This window comes from Diuraphis noxia, unplaced genomic scaffold (genome assembly GCF_037042655.1).
Source record: "Diuraphis noxia isolate RWA-SAM2 unplaced genomic scaffold, SU_Dnox_SAM2 contig0001, whole genome shotgun sequence".
In the NCBI taxonomy this organism is placed as follows: domain Eukaryota; kingdom Metazoa; phylum Arthropoda; class Insecta; order Hemiptera; family Aphididae; genus Diuraphis; species Diuraphis noxia.
In genome coordinates this window covers 11782649-11806921 of record NW_028301711.1, presented here as the reverse complement: position 1 = coordinate 11806921, position 24273 = coordinate 11782649, and the positions used below count along the sequence as shown (strand labels likewise).

Genomic DNA, 24273 nt, shown 5'->3' with positions numbered 1-24273 from the left:
GTGCAAAAATATAGAAACATAGTGAACAGCACCACATACGCACCGTCGATGATGGGTTATATCTGCAGCGGTATGTATGATATTCTTCTACGGAGTCAACAGCTACGTGTCATGGACCGGTCACCGTTAAACGTTGTCGAGTGGAACGTACTGTGGAAAATGATAGATAAATACGTCAAACTGTTCGGTAACGTAGTACCCGATATGCGTGGCGATCAGTTTGTGATATTTTTTAACGAGTTTGATGTCATTTTTAACTCTTTAAAGCGATCTTATTTCTACGATTTTTTCAGAAGTAAATTAGACATCCTAACCGTGATCGATAGCAATACCGCACGTTGTGACGAATTACATCTAAAACGGTCCACAGGTACGGACATTGAATGCGCCAATTGGAAGTTCTATACATTTATGCAAAACCGCATGTACTCGATTTTGTACGATTTCATAGATCTGGCTTGGTTTGACGGGGTCGTCGATGACCCGAAGACGTGGTGATCATAGTGTCGTCGGTTTTGAAACAATATGTGGAAAAATTCCCCATACAAATTCCTACAGAATCTTGGGCCGTTATGAAGTTACATAAATCGATAAATTCGGCATCGGATTTAACTCTGCGCAATTTTCATACTTATGTTTATCGCACAATGATTCGTAACATGACTAACACCATTACCGCGAACCGCGATTCAAGACCGTCTGCGGTTACGGAAACGTTATATCTACCTACATTTGCAAACATCACGGATCCCATTACCGGCACGACTGTTTACGGTGACACTTACAACATCAACGATTTGGGGAAACGCAGTGATGGTGACGCTATAGATGCAATTGACGAGGAAAATTACGACAAAATTGGATGTGACGCCGATCGTGGTTGTTACTCGAACAACGACGACGGCCACTACCCAGATGAAGACGACGACAACGGCAGTGGTGGCGAAGGCGAAGCGTATAAATTATAATGTATTTGTTAAATTCTACGTAATTTTAGTTTTTTTGTTTTCTCTGTACAGTAAAAATAAATATGTGTAATAAAAACGACTTGATATGTTAAACAACAATGATGACTTATAGTAATATACATTAAAAGTAATAACGACTACCGTTCGATAATATTGTTGATTTGTATCTTATAAAAAAAATCCTATAAATACAATTCTATCACTACATTGGTTCGGGTATGAACGACTTACATTCAAACGTTCAGAGTAACGACAATGAGTTTTTGCAATTTAACAAACTATACATGTCTAAAGACGAATACAATAACCCAAGTATAAGTATAAATCCTATACCCGACATAAACGCTACATATAAGTTTTTAAATACAGATTTACTGCAAGAAGATTTACAAAAATCCGGAAAAGACGTAGAAAACCACATAGAAAGATTTAAAGAAAACATTTTCCAATTACAAAATAATTTCAATTTGACTTTTGAGATTACCAGGGTTCCGTTGCCCGTACGTAACCGATTAGACTCGGCGGTAACGCTAACGAAACAAATCCTAGCGGCACTGGATTTGTGGTTAATTACGTACAACGAGAGTGTTGTCGGTGTGTTTTCGTCTATCGACCGGTACAACAGGATAAAAAATGATTTGATATCGTTGAAGTATAAATTGGAAAACCGCCGAGACGATATCCAAAATATGGAACCGTTAAAATTTTACAAAGCTAAAGAATCGTACATCCGAGTACTGAAACGAGAAAATTTAAAATTAACTACAGCCGAAAACGAAATACGTAAACACTTATTCGATATGATAACACACATCAACGCGTTTAATCGTGGAGTCATACCGCTCAGTAGAAATTCTTCGGAATTCATAAATATAAATATGATAAACAACGCCACAAAAATGATTTACGGCGAAATGATACCTTGGGAACAATTACAAATCGCTATTCGCCGAGTGAAAGATGCAGGTCACGTCGACATGCTCTATGATTCGGGATCAGTACCGAACACAGATGAGGTATTGAGAGAAGTTATGCGTAAATATAATATATCGATACCGCTAGGCAGTAAACGGTAAGCTACTGATAACGATACATCAAGAGGAGTAAAAATACCTAAAAAAAACCATAATGACGTTCCCGTTCGATCAAATTTGTTCGATACCGCGCCCGGTATAAATTTAATGGATAATATTAGAAATGGATTAACAATGTTGGTTGGCCAGTTGGAAACGGTTAGCAACGTAGTGACAGATACACACAACACGCTGTCCGACCATAGAGGCGATAAAGTATCAGAGCTGATGAATAAACTTCAGAATTTAATGAAAAGTATTGAAAAAGTGACGAAAGAACAAATACCGGTGAATTTAAATTATTTGACTCGGGAGCGAGAGAACCTATTAAATACCTCTGGTGGTGATGATGATATGACAGGTGACGACGAATCACGAAGACAACGGGAAAAAAAGTTGATTGAGATGAAGATGATTGTACTGAAAGAAATGGAAAAGATTGAAAAGGCTCCGTCAAATCCGTTAAACATGTGTATATTAGCAGAATTTGAAAAAATTAAGAACCAATTGGATAACTTGGACGCAAACGCACCATACAATGCTGCTGCTGCTAACCAATTCCACACAACTACAACGACAACGTCAACATTTCAAAATGGATACTCTGAAACTACCGAGGACGCAGTATTCAAATCTATTGATTTTATCGTATTTGATTCTGACGATGATATCGAACAACAACATGAAGAAAACAGACAACAACGATCGGTGCAAACTGATACATCACCAGTTCGGATAGCGACAAAATTCACACAAACAACATCCGATGAAAATAAAATTTTAAACGATAGCAATAATCGAATCTCAGAGCTCAAACACATCCTTTCGAATACCGAAGAGGTTGTGTTAAAACAAAGAAAAAATATCGAATCACTAGAAAACCATTTAGCATCTACGAAATACCATTACGACTACGACAAAAAAGCAGCTGAAACTACAATCAAAAGACAAAAAAATATATTGGATAAATTCGATCAAGATTTGAATTTTCATAAACAAATTATAGATAAAAAGGACAACGAGATTAAGAAATACATAGAAGTTGTAGACACATTAACGGTATACGTAGAAGAGTGTAAAACGAAAATTGAAAAAGTTTCACAAGATATAGAAAATCTAAAACAAATTAATCAGGAAAAAATGTTAGAAATAGAAGAATTAAATAACCGTATAAACGATATAACATATATTTCTGAGAACAAAGTGAAAAGTACAAAATTGACGGAACAGTTAACGGAACGGTTAAAAAAACTGGAAGAACTATTGGAGCAGTCTCAGATCACCATAAACGAAAAACAAAAAATAATCGAAATGATGAGAGATCGCGAACAGGAACATCATACGAAAAAACACGACCACATTGAGCGATTATCACGAGAGATTGAAGAGTTAAAAGCAGATAACTTGAGAAAAACCGACCTATGAAATTCTCGGGACATTTAAACGGCGCAGACGCGTTTATGCCAGACACCACGAATCCGTCTTTCAAATCGGTTACAGTACCGTGTCGGTGTTCGTCAAGACGTCAATCACCGCAGTGATGGGTTTACCGCGATTATCGATTGGATATTTTTCATAACGCACATCAACATCGTTTTCGTCAGAAGTGTTCGGGTACCGTAAAATGGGGTTACTTTGATATTGTGGGGCTACTTTGATAATCGAGGTTTTGTTATGAAAATATTGATTATAATTGTTGATAATATATACAAATTGTCGTTTTTAATATGTAGTCGTTTGGTACAACTGGTATAGAACCCAAATATGTTGTTGATAACACGTTCTTATCGATGATTGTTTGGTGATTATGTTAATCACCAATGCGCGAATCTGACTCGTACAGGAGGAAAACAAAAGCGTTTCGGTCGCTATACCGGCAGGAGTAACAGTCAATAATGCAACACACTGATTTGTCGGTCGAGTGACGCAAGTGCGTCACGGAAGAATTTATTGTTACAAGTCGACAAAGAAATAACAGAGTTTTACATACGAGAAGTATTAACAGTAGTAAAAACAATGACGCGAGCGTACAGCGGTGGTCATGCGCGCATCAGGCTCGGAGAGTCAAGTCGGTGAGACGGGAAAAAACTAGTGATGGGAACAATCGAGAGAAAATAATCGAGTACTCGATTATTAGAAAATAATCGATTACTCGATTATTTGAAAAATAATCGATTTATTCAATTACTCGATTATTAGAAATAGAAAAATAATCGAATTGCTCGGTCAAAAGTAATCGAATGAAAAATTAGTAGTTATTAGTAATTACTATTTGTATAATAACTAGTTTATAGTTTGATTGCTAACAAATGATCGTCGAAATAGGCTGTCACCAAAAAATTTAAACTATATTATTTTTTTAAATAGTAATTTAAATCTTTTATAAATAGTAATATCTACTTACGTTGAATTTTGATTATCATTATTTGAATTTTATATGCTTGACGGTAAAGACTAAGCATTGTCAGATTTTTATTCACTTTATTTAATATTAAATGGTATTTACTATTTTTTATTGTTTTACCTTGAAGCATTTTTTTTATAATTTATAAATTATTATTATTCATCATATAAATACAGTTTTTTTAAATATAGTATTACAATTAATAATTATGTTACATATAATTATATTTGGTTAAACGTTAAATATTTAAAAATTGTTTAATATTATTAGTATTTTTAAACATAATATGTACAAACAAAATAAATTGTCAGTTGTTTTTCTTATAATATTATTTTATTTTGTTTCATTATAAAGATTTTATTATATTTAAAAATTCAAAAATAGTACGTATTTTAATTTTTAATGTTTATTTTCATATTTTTATTGGCTTTATTGATTAATGATTATTGTAATATTGTCTATTGACAATCGAGCACGGCTATCTAGTATCTAATACTTATAGGTAGTAAAGCTCTAGATTCATGTCTTATGAAGTAGACAGTAGTACTATAAAGTATAAAGTATTTTATTTTTATAGATCTTGAGTTAAGCTGCAGTATTATCGACCGTAAATTTGTAATATTATTTGAGTGATTCTTATCTATTGATTACGTCATGTTCTCGATTATTATATCTCGGCGACTAGCGACTAATAGTGACCATTCTCTCGATTAAAATAATCGAGTGAATTACTCGATTATTATAATATCTCGATTACTAATCTCTCGATTATCGAAATCATTCGATTATTCCCATCACTAGAAAAAACGTAGTGTCGGAATGTCGGGCGCGACGGTGCAACGGTCGCTCCGTTGCGCAGCGCGCGCGACGGTCGGTCGTACGTCCGGCGGCGAGTCGAGCCGGCGGAACGTAGAGGGGGCGAGACGCGAGTTCGGTCGGTCGGTGCAAGGAGCATAAATATTACTCGTGAGCGCAAGTGTGTTAAAATTTATACCATGCAAAAAGGACGGGCGGTAACGTTGGTACAATGTTGCATGTGATGATACGTCGGAGTATCACCACAATTGTTTAGTTTTCGTTGTTGATTCGTTTAGTTATTAACTTACACGTTTTTTTTTTTTGTTATATAAGATCTGCGCAAAGTAAGTACACTTTTATATACCATTTTTTAAATCATGTAAATAGCATGTTAATATAATAAAGACTGAAACACATTTATCAAAATTTAATTCCATTTTGAATTTAATGAAATGCATATAAGATTTTGACCTGGGGCTACTTTGATATATCATAGAGGGCAACTTTGATAACTTTTATACATACATTTCACTAGGTATAATATTTCATTATATATTTTAGTGGCTCGCAAATATAGAAAAAAAATTGGTGCTCGGTTTTATAAAAATTACTCAGATGAGATTTTAGATGAAGCACTCGATAAAATTGCCAATGGCGAGATTTCAATATTAGCTGCTAGTAAGGCCTATAAAATTTCCTATGGAACATTACATAATAGGTTCAATGGCAAGCATGGAAATAAGTGTGGGCATCCAACAATATTTAGTGAACAAGAAGAAATGTCTTTTCTTACAGCTGCCATGAAGTGTGGAAAATGGGGCTTCCCACTTACGCTAATGGATCTTAGGTTAGTGTTTACATTTTAAGATTTGTGTTGCTTAGTCAACTAACTAGTAGTATATTTTTACAGAGTCATTGCAAAATCTTATTTAGATAGAAAAGGCATTGTGGTTGAATCATTTTCAAAAAATCTTCCTGGTATAGATTGGGCACGTAGTTTGTTAAAGAGATATAATAATATAGTTTGTCAACGTGTAGCAACCAATATTGCCAGATGTCGTGCAGAAGTCTCTCCCCAATGTATTTCAGAATATTTTGATAATTTGCAACAAGTAATTGAACATGTACCACCTCAAAATATTTATAATTATGACGAAACAAATTTACAAGATAATCCAGGAAAAAAAAAAACTTATTTTTCAACGTGGAATAAAATATCCTGAACGTGTACAAAATCATTCTAAATCAGCTACATCTATTATGTTTTGTGGTTCTGCAACCGGGATTCTTTTGCCACCATATTTCATATATAAGGCAAATGAAATGTGGCAGCCATGGGCCGAAGGAGGACCAAAAGGCGCACCATGTTGTCCTGAACCTTGTTGCTCTAGAGGATCTCGTTACAATCGTTCATCTCATGGATGGATTGATAGCGTTACATTTAAAGACTGGTTCCTAACTGCTTTTTTACCACATGCTAAACGACAGCCTGGGAGAAAAGTTCTAATAGGGGATAACCTATCATCCCACATTCAACAAGAAGTAATTGTTGAATGCGAACAAAATGATATTGACTTTGTTTGCCTTCCTAAGAACTCTACTCATCTAACCCAACCTCTAGATGTTGGTTTTTTTAGACCTTTGAAACAAGCTTGGCGAAATTCATTAAATGAATGGAAAAACCAAAATACAAGATTGAAGGCAATTCCAAAAGCATCATTTCCTACTCTTGTACGAAAAGCAATTGATTGTATGGATAGTTATAATGGTGGTGGATCAATTGCCAATGATTTGCAAGCATCTTTTAAAGCAACAGGCATTTATCCATTGAATAAACAAAAAGTGATGGACAAATTACCAAATACTAATGATTCAGATATCTTAATTAATGACACTGTTACTGATTATTTGAAAAGTCAACGATATCCAAATGCTGATGAAAATGCAAGGAAAAAAAGAAAAAAGATTACTGTAGCAGCAGGAGTAAGTATAACAGTGGCTACATTTGGTGACAATAATAATGAAATTTCTGATGAAGAGGTAGAAGTAAGCAATTTTCCAATCCTAACCAATGACTCTGAGTCAGAACATGAAGTGATAGATGACTCTATACCAGAATATCAGCCACCAAGTAAAGATAACATAAAAATTGGAACCTTTATTTTAGTTAATGTTAAATTTGGTAAGCGTGGGATGTCAATTTATGTTTATCTTGCTGTAATAAAAAATATCAAGGACAATGTTATCATAGTTACTGGACTTAAGTCATTGGACACAACGAAACAAACATTTAAATTAGTAAGAGATGATGTGTTTGAAGTAAATTTAGAACAAATTCAAGCAGTTTTGAAGTATCCTAAAGTTGAAGGCGTGGGGAAATGTATTAAATACAAATTTTCTTATTCATTGGATGTAAGAGAAGCTTAAAGTTATAACTTGATAAAATTTAGTTTAAAAAAGGCTAAATAAAATGTAAGTAACATTTTAGTTAATATTGTTATAATTAACATTAATAAGTCTGCCAGAAAGGATAAGACTGAATTAAATTAAAACAAAATAAGGTATTTGTTATTGTTATTTTCATTATGTTTTTTTATTATCTTTATAATTATTATATGTTTAAGATATTGTAAAAAAATATCATTTTTTATTTAATATTGTATTAAAAGACTAAATAAAATATAGGTAACATTTTAATTAGTATTGTTATAATTAACATTAATAAGTCTGCCAGAAAACATAAGACTGAGTTAAATGAAAAGAAGATTAGGTATTTGTTATTGTTATTTTCATTATGTTTTTTTATTATCTTTATAATTATTATATGTTTAAGATATTTTAAAAAAATATCATTTTTATTTAATATTGTATTAAAAGACTAAATAAAATGTAGGTAACATTTTAATTAGTATTGTTATAATTAACATTAATAAGTCTGCCAGAAAACATAAGACTGAGTTAAATGAAAAGAAGATTAGGTATTTGTTATTGTTATTTTCATTATGTTTTTTTATTATCTTTATAATTATTATATGTTTAAGATATTTTAAAAAAATATCATTTTTATTTAATATTGTATTAAAAGACTAAATAAAATGTAGGTAACATTTTAATTAGTATTGTTATAATTAACATTAATAAGTCTGCCAGAAAACATAAGACTGAGTTAAATGAAAAGAAGATTAGGTATTTGTTATTGTTATTTTCATTATGTTTTTTTATTATCTTTATAATTATTATAAGTTTAAGATAATGTAAAAAAAATATCAATTTTATTTAATACTGAATTAAAAGACTAAATAAAATATAGATAACATTGTTTTTATTACTTACCACCTAATTACATGTCAATGGAATTGAAAGAAATGTAATTATTTGAATTAATAGTTATATTTGTTTAGAAAAAAAATCATGTATCAATGTAACCCCACTTCACTTAAATTAAAATATTTCATAAAATAATTATCAAAAAAAAAAAATTTCGGACAACATTGATAGTTTGGCTAGCTTACTATTTGATTTAATGAATAAAAATAGGGGGTATCAAAGTAACCCCATATGTGGTAAAACTTTGATAGCCACACATGACTTTAAAAATATATGTGGTTAAGATTATAAAAAAAATTTTTTTTGATTAATTCTTGTAGAGAAATATATATTTGAAGTAAAGCAATTTAATTAATACAATTTTCTTTACCATAGCATTAGTTAAATGAAAATACAACCAAAAAAACTAACGAAAATTATCAAAGTAACCCCATTTTACGGTACACGTTTTTGTAAGCGTTTCGTTTTTCTATCCAACCCAACGTGAACGCGGAAATCATCGGATTTTCTTTACGGAGTTTAGAGTATATAAGGTACAAGTCGTCAGTCGTTCTCGGCACTTGCACAAAATACACCGCGACTAGTATGACAAAACAAACGCATAACAACACATTTAACGTCCAATCCATCATATCCAACGGTGTTCTATATTACACGTATTTTTTTTTCTTACTGCTTTCTCTAGACACAAGTTTAAAATGTCTACAACTGCTTCCGACGATGCTTTTTATAATGATAATGATAACGTTAACATTAACAGTGATAATTGTGGCAACTGTAGTAGTGATGACGATTTACCATATCACCGCGAACAGACGTCGGTAGCTGAAAATCGTTTATCACTTTTCGAAGCGGCTTTTGTGAGATTTGACATGACACATAGCTACAACGAACTGGTACAGTTTATCGAAGATTCACTTCAACCGGTAAAATCTGATACAATATCACATGATGGTCTGAAACTATACGATTTCAAATACGCAAAACCATATTTTAAAAAAAAAATCAAACAATCATAATACACTTCAACCGAACGTGACGCTCAACAGTGAACTGTACCGAAATCTATCACCGACAATGGCCGAAATCATACCTATAGGTAACGAATTTGAATTTTTTTACGAAATGTGTATTCAAAAATTTACACATTGAAGACGTAGATGTCTTTAACGTCGACTATACTCGAGAATATTATAGGTACAATTGTGTAACCGCGACAGCTAGCGGTTTAGCGACGAGTAATGAAGGGTCCGGTGCAAGAACCGGGTATCTCCTCTTTTTGAAATTGTTCGGGAGAAACAAATAATCAAATTATTTGATTTCTAATGGGAGGATAAATATTGTTAACACATATTTTAACTCTCCAAATGAAGAACTATCTATACATGTATACATATTTACATTTTAGATTATTTTAAGGACATAATTTAATTAGAAAAAATAAATAAACATGGAGATACCTGGTTATTGCACCAAAACGGAATTGTTTTTCCATATTTTGACTTAACATCAAGTTAAGGTGAAAATATAATCAGAAATAGGTAGTTCAAAACTGTGCAACATTAACAGCCATATTCATAGATCGTACTTAATTCAAACTTTAGTATATACTTCCTTAAGTGAAACATTAGAATTATCAATGGTATCGTATTCATAGAAAATTCTTACAATTTTCTTAACAAAGTAAATTTTGAGTAAATACTTAGAATATAATACTAAGTAAATACTAAGAATTTACTCACTATTTTATTTTCATGATATCATGGAGGATGTACCGCTTATCACTATGATATGCTATGTTATCACTTTGATAATATGATATTGTTTTTTTTTCTGGTACTATAAATAATAATAGGTAGTCCGTTTTATTTTCAAATTTAATTAAATAAAAATTGTTTTAATTCTAGTGTTATACCTAAGGTGGATCTTGTTCTCAAGGTAAATCCACCTTGATACTATCGAATATTTTAGTATTCTTATAGTAAATAGTATGACAGAAAAACTTATTAAACGAAACCCGGTATTCCAAGCAGATGAAATTAATCTGCTGGACAGTTTAGTTTTTAAATATAAACATGTATTGGAAAATAAACAAAAAGAAGCGGTACAAGTAGCCCAAAAATCGAAGTATTGGAATATTGTGGCAGATGAATTTAATGCAGCTGCATTAAACGTTCCAGTAAGTTATCCAATTGTTATGCATTATGCAATATTTTGTATGATAAATGTATCAATTTGTACTAGCGTTCTGCTCTTAATCTCAAAAAATGTTGGGAGAACAGAAAAAATAACAAAAAAGCCGAACTATGTGCTGAAAAAGGAGATAAAAAAAAGACTGGTGGAGGGCCAGAAGAAACTATACCAATAAATGAAGCCATTGATCAGTTTTTAACTACTATACTACTGATATAGAAGTGCATGGCGTTCTAGATTCGGATTCCTTAAGAAATATGTCATCATCAACTCCAAATAATTTTGTGACTATTTTACAAGGTAATTATACAATTTAATATTATAAACAGGCAAAGCACCCCTAAGTCTGCCTAGCTGTGCCTATGTGTTTATTATTCTTTCAAAACATATCTTCAATTATTTTGTTTTTGTTTTGAAGAGCGTGCAGCAGATATTAATTAGTTTCCAAAAAAAAAAAAAATATGCAATATATTATAATAAATAAAAATAATAAGATGTTTGTTAGCATTAAATTATTATATTAGAAAATTACAATAGCATATTATTTCTACAAAGTTAGTTGGTCATTATGATAACTCTCCGGTTCTGGATACCGGTGAGTGATAGTTTCTAAGTTGAAACACTTAGATTGAACAACTGTATAAAAATATTGGAATAAAGCGTTATTTTTATTCTGTGAGCTACAGTTGTCCGTAAATATATATAAGTGTTTTACACCTGGGGTGAGTAAATTTTTAAGAAAATGGTCAATGAAACTTATAACATCATTTTGGCCTTTTTTGCCTGTCGATTCGTCATACATATAATGGTAAGATTTGCCAGTCTTCCCGGAATATATACAAAAATTATAAACCCAAATTTGACGTTTATAAAATACGTCTCCACACGGAATGTGTGGCAGTGGCATATTTTGTTGAAAATCAAAACTCAATAACTCAACTTTTTCATCTAATTTGGATTTTTGAACAAACGATTTCAAGTCAGTTTAAAATACTTCTGCTTTTCTTATATGCATCTTTTTTTCTACCTCAAACTGACGTTTTATTTCGAGATTTGTTTCGTGGTCAATTAAATTTTTTAAGCGGTCACAAGTTTGACACGTATCTGTTTTTGGTGTTCCGAAAGTTAAATTGAAATTATTTTTAAAGTATTCACTAAAATAATCATATTTAACAATTGGTGTTATATTCGTTTCACCTCTTTGGATCATTTCAAATACTTCCGGTTCATTTTTTTCTAAATAAAGTTTATACATTTTAGAAATGTTAAGTTCGGGGGATAAATAATGAACATTTAAATTGTCAGATCGGCTGTAATGGGACTTGACTTTTGGGAAACTGTTAATATGGGCATCTATTTTAAATATAATGTCATTTGATATTTTATTTGGGCCTTTCAAGTGTTTGCCACGTAAATCTTGTGGACTTGGTTTATTATTTTTGATATTGTGTATAAGTCTGTCTACTAATGATTTTCCTATACCAAACAATGAACAAAAAGCAATTTTACAAACGATTAATTCGTTTGTAGTTAATCGTATTTTATAAGTACATGAAACCGATTTTTTTATATCCGGTGTTCCTTTCACTAGAGGCATACGTCTTTGAACATTATTTACACAAATTAGGCCACATGGAAAAGTGTCTTGTTTTTCTTTATTACCTATTGCATTGAAGGCATTGATTATCGAAGATTTATCTGTATCGGTGATTTTAGAAAAACATTTGTATATGCATTTACTGTATATATATATAAATGATTGCAAAATGCAAAAACATGTGTTTCGAAAAAAAGTGGAGATACCCGGTTCTTGCACTGGACCCTTCAGTTCTGGATCTAAGCATGACGATAAAAAATATCTCCAATTGAATCAGCTACAAGAACACGATTTTGTAATTGATTATGATGAAAAAACGTGCAGATTACCGAGTAACACCCTAGTGGTGCGAGTGGACAGACCGTGTTCTGATAGAGATGCGGATAAAGTTACGGTATCTGGTAAGTTACGACTCTTTCATAAAAAATATAAATATAACGACCTGACCGACATAACCGAGTCTGTGGCCTACGAGACAGAATTCCCGGAATGTATATCGAAACAATTTTTATACAGAACAACAAATTTACCGGATATAGTTCGTTACGCCGACAAAATTTACAAAACTCGTTGCTATTACGTTTATTTGACTTACAGAAATGTCGTGTACAGGTTCCGCATAGGTTTTCGTCAAATATATCGATTTGCGTACGATGGTAGCGGTGATAACGCAAGCCGAATACCTACATTGGGTGACGTAACCAAAGCGTACCCAGATTACGAAATAGACGTAGAGTGTGGAGATTACATAGACTCATCGACATTCTCTAAGTTAGCACTTACCTGTCATGATTACGTAGCCTATCAATATCACGAGTTTCGAGGAAATATTCGAGACTTGAAGTTTTTTGGACCTATTTGGCAAAAATATGTGATTGGAATTTGAAAGGATCCCGAGTAGCAATTCAAGTGCAGAGATGGTTAAAATATCATTAAAACGTACGTGTTGAACTCTGTGCATTTATGGTTCAGGGCATGGTGTTTTTTCCACTTATTTGCTTTATAATAATATATATATTTTATTTTTTTACAGAAAATCTTTATCTGTGTTAATTTAAATTAATTTTAAACTGGTTTATTTGTGTCTTTTTTAATGGCATGTCAAATATAGTTGTCAGTAACCTTGTGGAATGTTTGCTCTTCAAGTGGAGATGTTCGGAAACCAGATAAGGCTTCTGAAACATAACATAATTAGTGGTAAAAGTTATTTTCAGTTTTTAATTTCTAATGATATTTCAGAATATGAAAATTAAAATTGTCACTTTGTGACAGTATCTATATGAAAATGAACGAGTAAAGTATAAATAAGAATGATTAAATAAACATTGCACAACTCACCATAAATAACTGAATATAATTTTAGCTCTATAAATGAACGTTTAGTTTTCCCTTTATAACTGAATAAAGCTAAAATGTGGTATTCAAAACAACAATCAACTGTCTGCCTTATCGCAGCACTAAATGAAGATGTATTTGATGCTTTTATGTAAAGATATGATTTCTGTAATCATACAAATCAAAACATAATACAATTAATGTTTGTAAATATTCAGTTTCATGTAAAATTAAACCTTTACATTATATAATGTTATACATAAATAAGTAAAGTATGGCAGTTATATATATATTTTACAATATGTTCAAATATAAGATGTTTCACAATGGATTTTTGCTATCATACTATGTATTTACTGAAAAAAAAATTATTAAAAACCAATAGATTTAAGAAAAAAAAATAACCTTTTTAAAACTATGCTTTTAATTTGTTCAGAAAAATTAAAAAAAAAATTTAATATGAATAATTGAAATATTTGTAGTACTTGTCAATGAATCTTTAAAAAAATATATAATTGTGATAACTCCATCATCTCATGAGTTATCGCAAAAGTAAATCCTGATTCAGCATTCTGTACATTCTAACCTATGGTTTAATATAGCTAAGAAATAAATGTACTGATTTCAGGTATTCAAATAAATAATAATATAACAGTGTATCAATATATATTCAAAACATAATCCAAATCTTAAATTGGTGAAGTTACCATCCTATAATTATAGTGTATTTGTTATACTACATATTTGATTGAACTCCCGTTAACTAATATTTACTGATAATAATTTAAATAGGCAATAGGTATACCCACTTTATGCGGTACCTAGTTAAAGTGGGGGGGGGGAAGCATAGATTATTATAAAACTGTTTCTTTCAATATCATAGTTATTATACAATTAATACAAAAAAAATGAAACATATTTATGATTTAAATATAATTATATAAATGACAAATGTAATAGCTAGGTACCTATAACATAAATTATAGTCTGAGATGCTCAGTTTTTTAAAATATATCTGATATAGTCATCCCCCAACAATGTTTATGCTTTAACCACTGACTTGATGATAAATGACAATACTATTGAACATTTCTAAGTTCTAATTGAAATATAATATCCACTAATCTATTAAAATGATCATAAACAAATAAATACATGGGTAGTAGGTATATAATAGGGTATATATTAATCAAAACAAAAACTTGATTATCTATGGGCTTTACTATTGAATTATACTAAATTATAATTATTATACTGAATTACAAAATAATATATATTATTATGTACTGTTATGTTTTTTGTTGCATGGAATTTATATTATAGGCAAGGTACACTTAAAAATAGTACCTGCTAATGTAATAGTATATACTATATAGGTATACCTATTTACAAAGGCGGGCAAGTTAATGAAAATAATTAACTCAAGTTTTCATGTGTGTATTCAATGAATAAAAATAAATTCGTGTAAATCATTTATATATATATATATACAGTAAATGCATATACAAATGTTTTTCTAAAATCACCGATACAGATAAATCTTCGATAATCAATGCCTTCAATGCAATAGGTAATAAAGAAAAACAAGACACTTTTCCATGTGGCCTAATTTGTGTAAATAATGTTCAAAGACGTATGCCTCTAGTGAAAGGAACACCGGATATAAAAAAATCGGTTTCATGTACTTATAAAATACGATTAACTACAAACGAATTAATCGTTTGTAAAATTGCTTTTTGTTCATTGTTTGGTATAGGAAAATCATTAGTAGACAGACTTATACACAATATCAAAAATAATAAACCAAGTCCACAAGATTTACGTGGCAAACACTTGAAAGGCCCAAATAAAATATCAAATGACATTATATTTAAAATAGATGCCCATATTAACAGTTTCCCAAAAGTCAAGTCCCATTACAGCCGATCTGACAATTTAAATGTTCATTATTTATCCCCCGAACTTAACATTTCTAAAATGTATAAACTTTATTTAGAAAAAAATGAACCGGAAGTATTTGAAATGATCCAAAGAGGTGAAACGAATATAAAACCAATTGTTAAATATGATTATTTTAGTGAATACTTTAAAAATAATTTCAATTTAACTTTCGGAACACCAAAAACAGATACGTGTCAAACTTGTGACCGCTTAAAAAATTTAATTGACCACGAAACAAATCTCGAAATAAAACGTCAGTTTGAGGTAGAAAAAGAGGTGCATATAAGAAAAGCAGAAGTATTTTAAACTGACTTGAAATCGTTTGTTCAAAAATCCAAATTAGATGAAAAAGTTGAGTTATTGAGTTTTGATTTTCAACAAAATATGCCACTGCCACACATTCCGTGTGGAGACGTATTTTATAAACGTCAAATTTGGGTTTATAATTTTTGTATATATTCCGGGAAGACTGGCAAATCTTACCATTATATGTATGACGAATCGACAGGCAAAAAAGGCCAAAATGATGTTATAAGTTTCATTGACCATTTTCTTAAAAATTTACTCACCCCAGGTGTAAAACACTTATATATATTTACGGACAACTGTAGCTCACAGAATAAAAATAACGCTTTATTCCAATATTTTTATACAGTTGTTCAATCTAAGTGTTTCAACTTAGAAACTATCACTCACCGGTATCCAGAGCCGGGTCATAGCTTTTTACCGTGTGATCGATGTTTCGGATTAATTAGAAAAGGTAAAGAGGAATCAAGAACGAATATACTTGCCAGAATCCTACAAAGAGATTGTTAAAAAATTCAATGTCATAGATGTATCCCGAGATATGATTTTTAATTTTTCGGATTACACAAAACCATTGTATAAAAAAATTGTAAAAAGTGTGGAAGACCAAAAGTTTTCTATTATGGCCTATAGGTGTATGGAATATAAAAAAGAGGGTTTATTTTGTAGTATATACGGAAATTCAGTAGGATTTTGTAAAGTTTCATTTACAAAAAAAATCTGCAATATTGCAGTTCCCCGAAGAAAAGTTGCCTCTATTACACCCAGAAGTTTTAAAAATAAAAGAGGCTAAATTTCGGGATGTCCAAGATCTTGCAGCGAAATATGTCCCGCCTGAAAATTTGTGGTTCTACAATAATCTAGTTATTGTGTCTGAATAATGAGCATTATTCAAAAAACTAAAAAAGTTTATAATATAATATAAAAGTAAATAATCTTTCTAATATTAACATCACATTATAAACAAAATGTTTATTTTATTGTTAATGTTATTTTTTATCATTTTTTTATTTGTGTTTTAAGTTTTTATAAAGTAAATGTTATTTTTTTTCGTATTTTAAATATTTTGATTAGCTATCATTACCTAGTTAATTTTTTCTAATTTTTGTACAGTAAAAATTGTTTTATTTCATATTATTTAAATTTTGCTAAACTAGCATACTTGGTTACTTTTTTTTATAAATTTTATAAAGTAAAAATTGTTTTATTTTGTATTATTTAAATTTTGTTAAACTAACATTGCATTATATTACAATGTTAAATTTTTGTAAAGTAAATTTTTTTTATTTCGTATTTATATATTTTGTTTAACAATCATACCTTGTTACTTTTTATAATTTTTATTAAATAAAAATTGTTTTATTTCATATTATTTAATTTTTTTAAACTAGCATTGCCTATTTACAATGTTACATTTTTATAAAGTAATTTTTTTTTATTTCGTATTTATATATTATTTTGTTTAACTAGCATTATACCTATATAGATACTTTTTATAATTATTATTAAATAAAAGTTGTGTTTTGTATTTCAAATAATATTTTGTTAATCTTGTATTACCTAGTTAGTCTTTTTTCATTTTATAAGGTACAAACTACGAGTAGTTAGTAAGTATTGTCATATTTATGTTTTGAATATTTTATTTAACTATACTACCTACTATGCTACCTAACGTCCTAACCTATGATAACTAATTTTGTTTAATTTTATAAAATTAAAGTAAGTTGTTTATTTTGTAATGTAAATTAATTTTTTTATACTGGGTAGTAATAACTAGTAACCTAGTAACAACTGTATCTGATTCTGGATGGAGTGATTGATTTTACAATGTGTGTTTTTTAACACTTTTTTATCAATAACAATGCTTCAATTTTGGTTTCAGTACTTTTTCTGATAGAAAAGTGAATCTAGTTAGTACTTTGAAAAGGTCCAATTCCCAATACTTTTGAAAAAATTCACGAAAATTGGGAAAATCGGTGCAGTAGCCGGGTATCTCCGTCTAGTTTTTAGTTAATTAATTATTATGAATCAATAAGTTGTCGTATTTTTCTATACTATCTTTTATAACATAGCTTATGATACATAGTTATATAGCCATATTCATAGATCGTACTAAGCCAATACTTAGTGGGAACTTAGTTTAAATCACCATTTTCATATTCATAAAATAATCTTAATAAGTACTAAGTATATTCTTAGTAAAATCTAATAGTTAGTAAATTCGTATTCATAAATAGGATTTACACATAAAGTTAGAAAATGTTTAGGTTATAATTAGTGAAATCTCAGTAAGCTCTAGTGCTCACTTAAACAAAAGTTATTTTATAAATTATAAATTTCATAATTTAATTAAAATTGATGATTATATGGATGACAATTATGATTTTTTTAAATGAACTAATTCAAGGCAGAGCACAAAAAAACATATAAAAGAAATATTATAAATATTGTTCCTATTAATTTTTACTCGGACAGTGAGTTTTTTAGAAGGTTCCGATTAACCAAAAAAATATTTTTAAAAATGTTAATGCCTATGGTATTTACTGAACAAGAACGTCAAATCCATACAGACCTGAGGGGATTACCTGTGAACAAAATGTGGAAAGTTCTGATAGCATTAAGGTTTTATGCGACTGGATGCTACCAAATAATTTTACTTTTGGAAGTTACTTTAATATTAATGTTTTATTTACTAGATTTTTTTTCCAATTTAGTTGATTAATGGAGATATGTTTGAATTAAGTCAGTCAACTATTAGCCGAATTGTAAAAGATGTGTCTTTGAGAATTGCCAACAATTTAAGGGCGTTGGTCAATTTTCCTTTACCTAATCAAGTAGAAATTGTCCAAAAAAAATTTTACCAAATATCCAAATTTCCTGGAGTTACAATGGCTATGGATTGCACACATATACCCATTAGTAGTCCAGGGGGTGAACAAGCAGAATATTTTCGGAACAGAAAAGGGTGGATGTCATTGAACGTTCAGCTAATAGTAGGATCTTATATGGAAATTTTTGATGTTGTGACCAGATGGCCTGGATCTGTTCATGATTCAAGAATTTTCCAAAATAGTAGAGCATTAGAATTAATGGAAAACGGGTGAATTGATAATATACAACGTTATGATAAAAATAAAATACCTATTTAGAATAAAACAGTTATATAACTACAATTTCAATTTTTGATATAACTTTTGTAGGCTGGTAAAAGGTATATGTATTGCTGATGGTGGTTATGCACAAACACAGTTTGTATACACCCCGCATCCAAATCCAATTACGAATGCACAAAAAAAATATAACTATTCTCATATCAGAACGAGGAATGTGGTTGAGCGAGTAAATGGTGTATTGAAGAGTCGATTCCGTTGTCTGAGTCGCAAGTTGGGAACTGCAATTAAAACATCGAGTAACATATAATAGCTTGTGTTATACTACATAATATCTGTGTCAAATATAAAATAGACATGCATTTAGATGAAGAAGAACTACAGTTTCAATATGAGACTGTTGATGCTGAAGTAATGAATGATGGTGGAAATAATGGTTTTAATATAAGAAACTCATTTATAGCTAGACATTTTATGTAAATTAATAAAGAAATACAAAATAAAGAATATAATACTTTTTTGATCATGACACAACAAAACTAAAAACAATTTTAAAAATCTTCAGTACATAATATTATTAATAAGTAATGAGTAATAGGCACTAATGTCTAATATTTAATAACAAGCTAAACATTTATAAATAAAACAGCAGTCTTTTATAATATTGCCAATTGTATATAAAAAAAAAAACAAAATATAACTTTATAAACAATTCATAACCAGAGTCCTAAATGCAGATGAAGACCAGCCTATCGGAATAGCATTCCGTGTCTGTAGCACAGTTATGGTTCCAAGATTCGGAACAGACGCTGTTAGATCAAACATCAATCAACTCTACGGAGTTAACATTGCTGAAAACTGTAATGATCCAGAAACGGACTTTACTTACTCAGCTTGCCGCGCATCAGACCCAGCTAACCTACCACAAGGATACACCCACCTATGGTCGTCTTACAGATATGTAACAAATTCAAACACGAAGAACAGAAAAGTCAGATTCTACTACACACTCAGACAGTTCTACGGTGAAAACGTTACCTTATCCAGGACAAGAAACCCAGTCCTCCTTTTACCATCTTAAATAATAACCTTATTTTCAGGTAATTTCAAAAATTATTTTTTTTATTGTATAACTTACATAAATTTTGTTTTAACATTTAATAAATAAATGAAAAAAAAAAAAAAAAGAAATATAAAGTTGTCAAGTTTTATGTTTCGCGGACGACATCAAGCTCTTTATGCAAATAAACTGCATTGAAGACAGTCTTAAACTACAAAGTGATTTAGATAGATTTGTTGCTCTTTTTATTAAATTAGGTTTGTCACTGAATCTACCATCATAGGCGTGCGCACGGGGGGTGCAGGGTATGCAACTGCACCCCCAGCGAGTTCAGCTTAGAAATGGATGGATAGATAAAAATAATATTTTTTAAGTTTATGTTTTTTTTCAAACCCATAAATAAATTTATCAATGTTACTTGGTGCAAGTTAAAAAAACAAGTATAGCTAAAAATTATTTCATTTTCATTTTAGATGTAAATGAAAAAAATCTGCTTATTAATGACACTAATGACTCTGAAAATTATTCATTGACTTCAGGTAAGAATTATCAAATAATATTTTATTAGATTTGCTTACAGCTTAGATAAATATTAATTTAATATTTATTTTTATAGAATTGTTCATGCATTATTAAATATTTATTTTGATTATATATACAAAATATGAACGTTTAGGAAATTAATAATACTAAATTTGATCCTATTTTATTTTATTTGAACTTACATCAGGGTTAAAATTGATTTTTGTAGAGCAAGAATTGACATCACAAATCAATCCAGACGATATAATTGATGAATTCAAGTCTATGTACCCAGGTACACGTCGTCTTGAACTATAGAATTATAGTTATTATGTAATTACGAATACTGTATTGAATTATAATTAAATTATATAATGTATACAATTATTATTAATTTTTTTTTTTTATTAATCCTGACCCGAATTGTTATGTGGCTAGGTGACATACTGAAATGTTCAATCTATTTTTACTATGCACCCTCAGCAAAAATGTCCTGCGCACGCCTATGCCTACCATATTCATGATTCAATAATTTCTCGCTGTGATGAATTTACGATGGATCTTGGGTTCAAACTCTCAAGTAACCTTGACCCGGGCCTTCACATTGAAATGGCTTGTTGCAAAGCTCTAAGAATGTTGGGTGTAATAATGAGATTGTCAAAGGACCTTAGCCTAACTTCGTCATTGAAAGTTTTATACTGTTCGTTAGTCCTCTATGCATTTAAAGCTAGATTGAACGGTTAAATTTATGGAATGTGCAAAGCAAGATAACCATCTCCAGTTGCATTTTCTAATTGCTGCTTTAATATTAGCAGCATTATCGGTTATTACAGCAGTCAGTTTATTTGATAAATTCCATTCATCAACAATGTTTCTTAAAAAACGAGCCAAATTATCACTTGTATGTTTTTCATCAAAATCAATACAGCCTAATAATACTGATGAAACAAGTGTCTCGTTTTTTGGGTCAATATAGTGTGCTGTTACTGATATAAAGCTTTGGTTACTTCTAGATGTCCACCCATCTGTAGTCAAACACACAGCTTCCACATTTCTTAATGTATCCTTCACACATTCAACAGTCATATCAAACATTTGAGGCATCAAACTTTGGGTTACTGTTTTTCTTGATGGAATAACATAAGTTGGACATAACATTTTAATAAGATTACGAAATTCTATATCCTCGGCCACACTAAAAGGATGATATTCCTTCACAATCATTTTTACTAATTGTTGATCAATCATTTTTGATTTACTCATAGGTATTGGCTTTTGGATATAGCTTGAAATAGAGACTTGTTGCTTGTTATGTAGTCTAATAATTGTTGTTGATGTTGTTGCTACTGAAGATGGTTGTTGTCCAGATGAATTTTGAGTCGTCGATGTTGAGGATTTTGGATCATTAATAATATCAGAGTTTGATTCATTTACCTATAATTTAGAAATATTATTACCTATTTTAATTTTTAAACATTGAAAGGTTGGTTGATTTAATTTGTATGTGTACTACATTTTATAATAGTTAACATCATTATAAGATTGTAAAAAAAGTTTTTTAAAAGTATTTAAAATATTACTCAAATAATTTTAAAATATTTAAAATAGTTTTGAAATTCTTGAATTTTTATTGTTATTCTTTATATTAATTGTATTATATAATAATTTTTTATTCAAATTTATCGTTAATATTATTATAATTTATGTGCCTAAATAGTTTGTATATCATGTCAATAACACAATATGATTGTTGATATCACACTACAATAACATCATGTTTTTAAACATTGATCTATATAATGAAATTAAGTATAAACTATAATAATACAACTACATAGTCTGATTTTATAATATAGAAATAAACGGCAACATTTTATATTTTGATTCCTATTAAAATAATAAGGCAAGTTTAAAATATAAAGGTACTTAAGTTACTTATAATTTAAAAGAATTTAAATAGTGCTCACAGCAACAAGTAAGAAAAACAAATTGAATACTAATATTAAAATAGGTACTTTTTACTTAAATCTTTTACACATGTGATCTAGTACTTATAGGCTTTTAATAGTCAAACTGGTTTTATATTAATATAATGCATATTTTACTTGGACGTTTCTCTGCATCGGAATTGTTGGATGCTTGGTTTTCAAATGTCTCAACAAATTTCCAGTAGATCCTCCACTAAAACTTAATTTGTCTGAACAAACATTACATTTTGCAATGTTATTTTGTAAGACAGAGTAATAGTAGGTACCATACATTACTACGTTTTCTATTCAATACTGTATTATCAGTGTTTGGCGAAGACATAGTTATTAATTATACTAAACACCTAATAGTTAATGTTCGATCCGTTTGATAAGAAGCTGCCGCCGTCGGTGGTCGTGCTCAGTGGCGCCGACTTGTATTTCATTTGATGGGGCAAAGTTTAAAAATTTGTTACCACCACCACCACCCACTAAGTTAGAGCAAAATAATGAGCAGCTAAATGATTATATTGTAAATTCAACTATCATAAAGCCACTAGCTTCACTCGCTATTTAACTTATTACGTTCTGATTAGTTATTGATACTTACACTGAACAATCAGTTACTAATGTACATAATACATATTATTATATACCTAGACATCGGTAAATTAATTTTGTATCCGTACCCAAGTAACTGTACTTATAATTTTATCATATCTCGACCCTTGTCACTTGTACTGTGGTACATATTATAAAATCTCAAGCAACCATTTAAATATCTACACTACAGCCTACAAATATTTTTAACACTTAATTTTTGTTTTTTTTTTTCTTTATTTTTGTCAGTAACTGTTTTTCATCCAAAGTTCAGTGTATTCAGAAAAGCAACCAGTTATTATTAGTATCTAAAAAAAAAAAAAACAACTAATAAAGAATAAGACAAACAATCATAATCACATAATATTATATATATTATTTTCAATGCTTTATTGCTTAATATTTTACTAGATATATACTATCAAACTAAATGTAATTTAATATTATATAAATATATACATTATTATAATTAAATATGAAGTGCATTCTGTAGTTTGGAACTAAAGGAAGAAAATGTATCAATGACTTCATCATAATCAATATCTATATCAAATTCACAAGACATTCTCATGAGTCCTTCCAGTCGATTATTTCCCATAGTTGAACGTAGTCGAGTCTTAATTAATTTCATTTTAGAAAAAGAGCGTTCAGTTGTTGTACTACTAACAGGCAATGTCACAGCAATTTTAAGAGCCATAAACAGGTTAGGGAAAACTGATTTTAGGTTTGCATTACAAAACAGTGTAAATAATGATACCATACTAGCAGCATTATGTGGTTGTTCTAGCTTTTCATGTACTACATCACTGTCACTATCTGAATATTCTGAATCGTTAAAATTATTATTAGCTGATTGATTACTTTTATGGATACGTTTGGGCAAATAATTAGATTTCAACAGCTCTTCATAATAATTCACGAAATGACAATATTCACTGACCAATGTATCTTTATCGATAAACTTTTTATAAATATTTCCAAACGAATCAAATGCATCTTTTGGTTAGGTTAACCTATACTGAAACTTAAACATGGAACTGAATGAGATATTGGAACTACATTAGTTATTTCA

The 24273-nt window shown here is 29.9% G+C and overlaps 2 pseudogenes; both read left to right on the top strand.

Moving 5' to 3' along the window:
• The first annotated feature begins 4057 nt into the window (after positions 1–4057).
• LOC149059657 (uncharacterized) lies at positions 4058–7709 on the top strand (annotated as a pseudogene).
• A 2851-nt stretch (positions 7710–10560) lies between these two features.
• LOC149059656 (uncharacterized) lies at positions 10561–16846 on the top strand (annotated as a pseudogene).
• The last annotated feature ends 7427 nt before the right edge of the window (positions 16847–24273 follow it).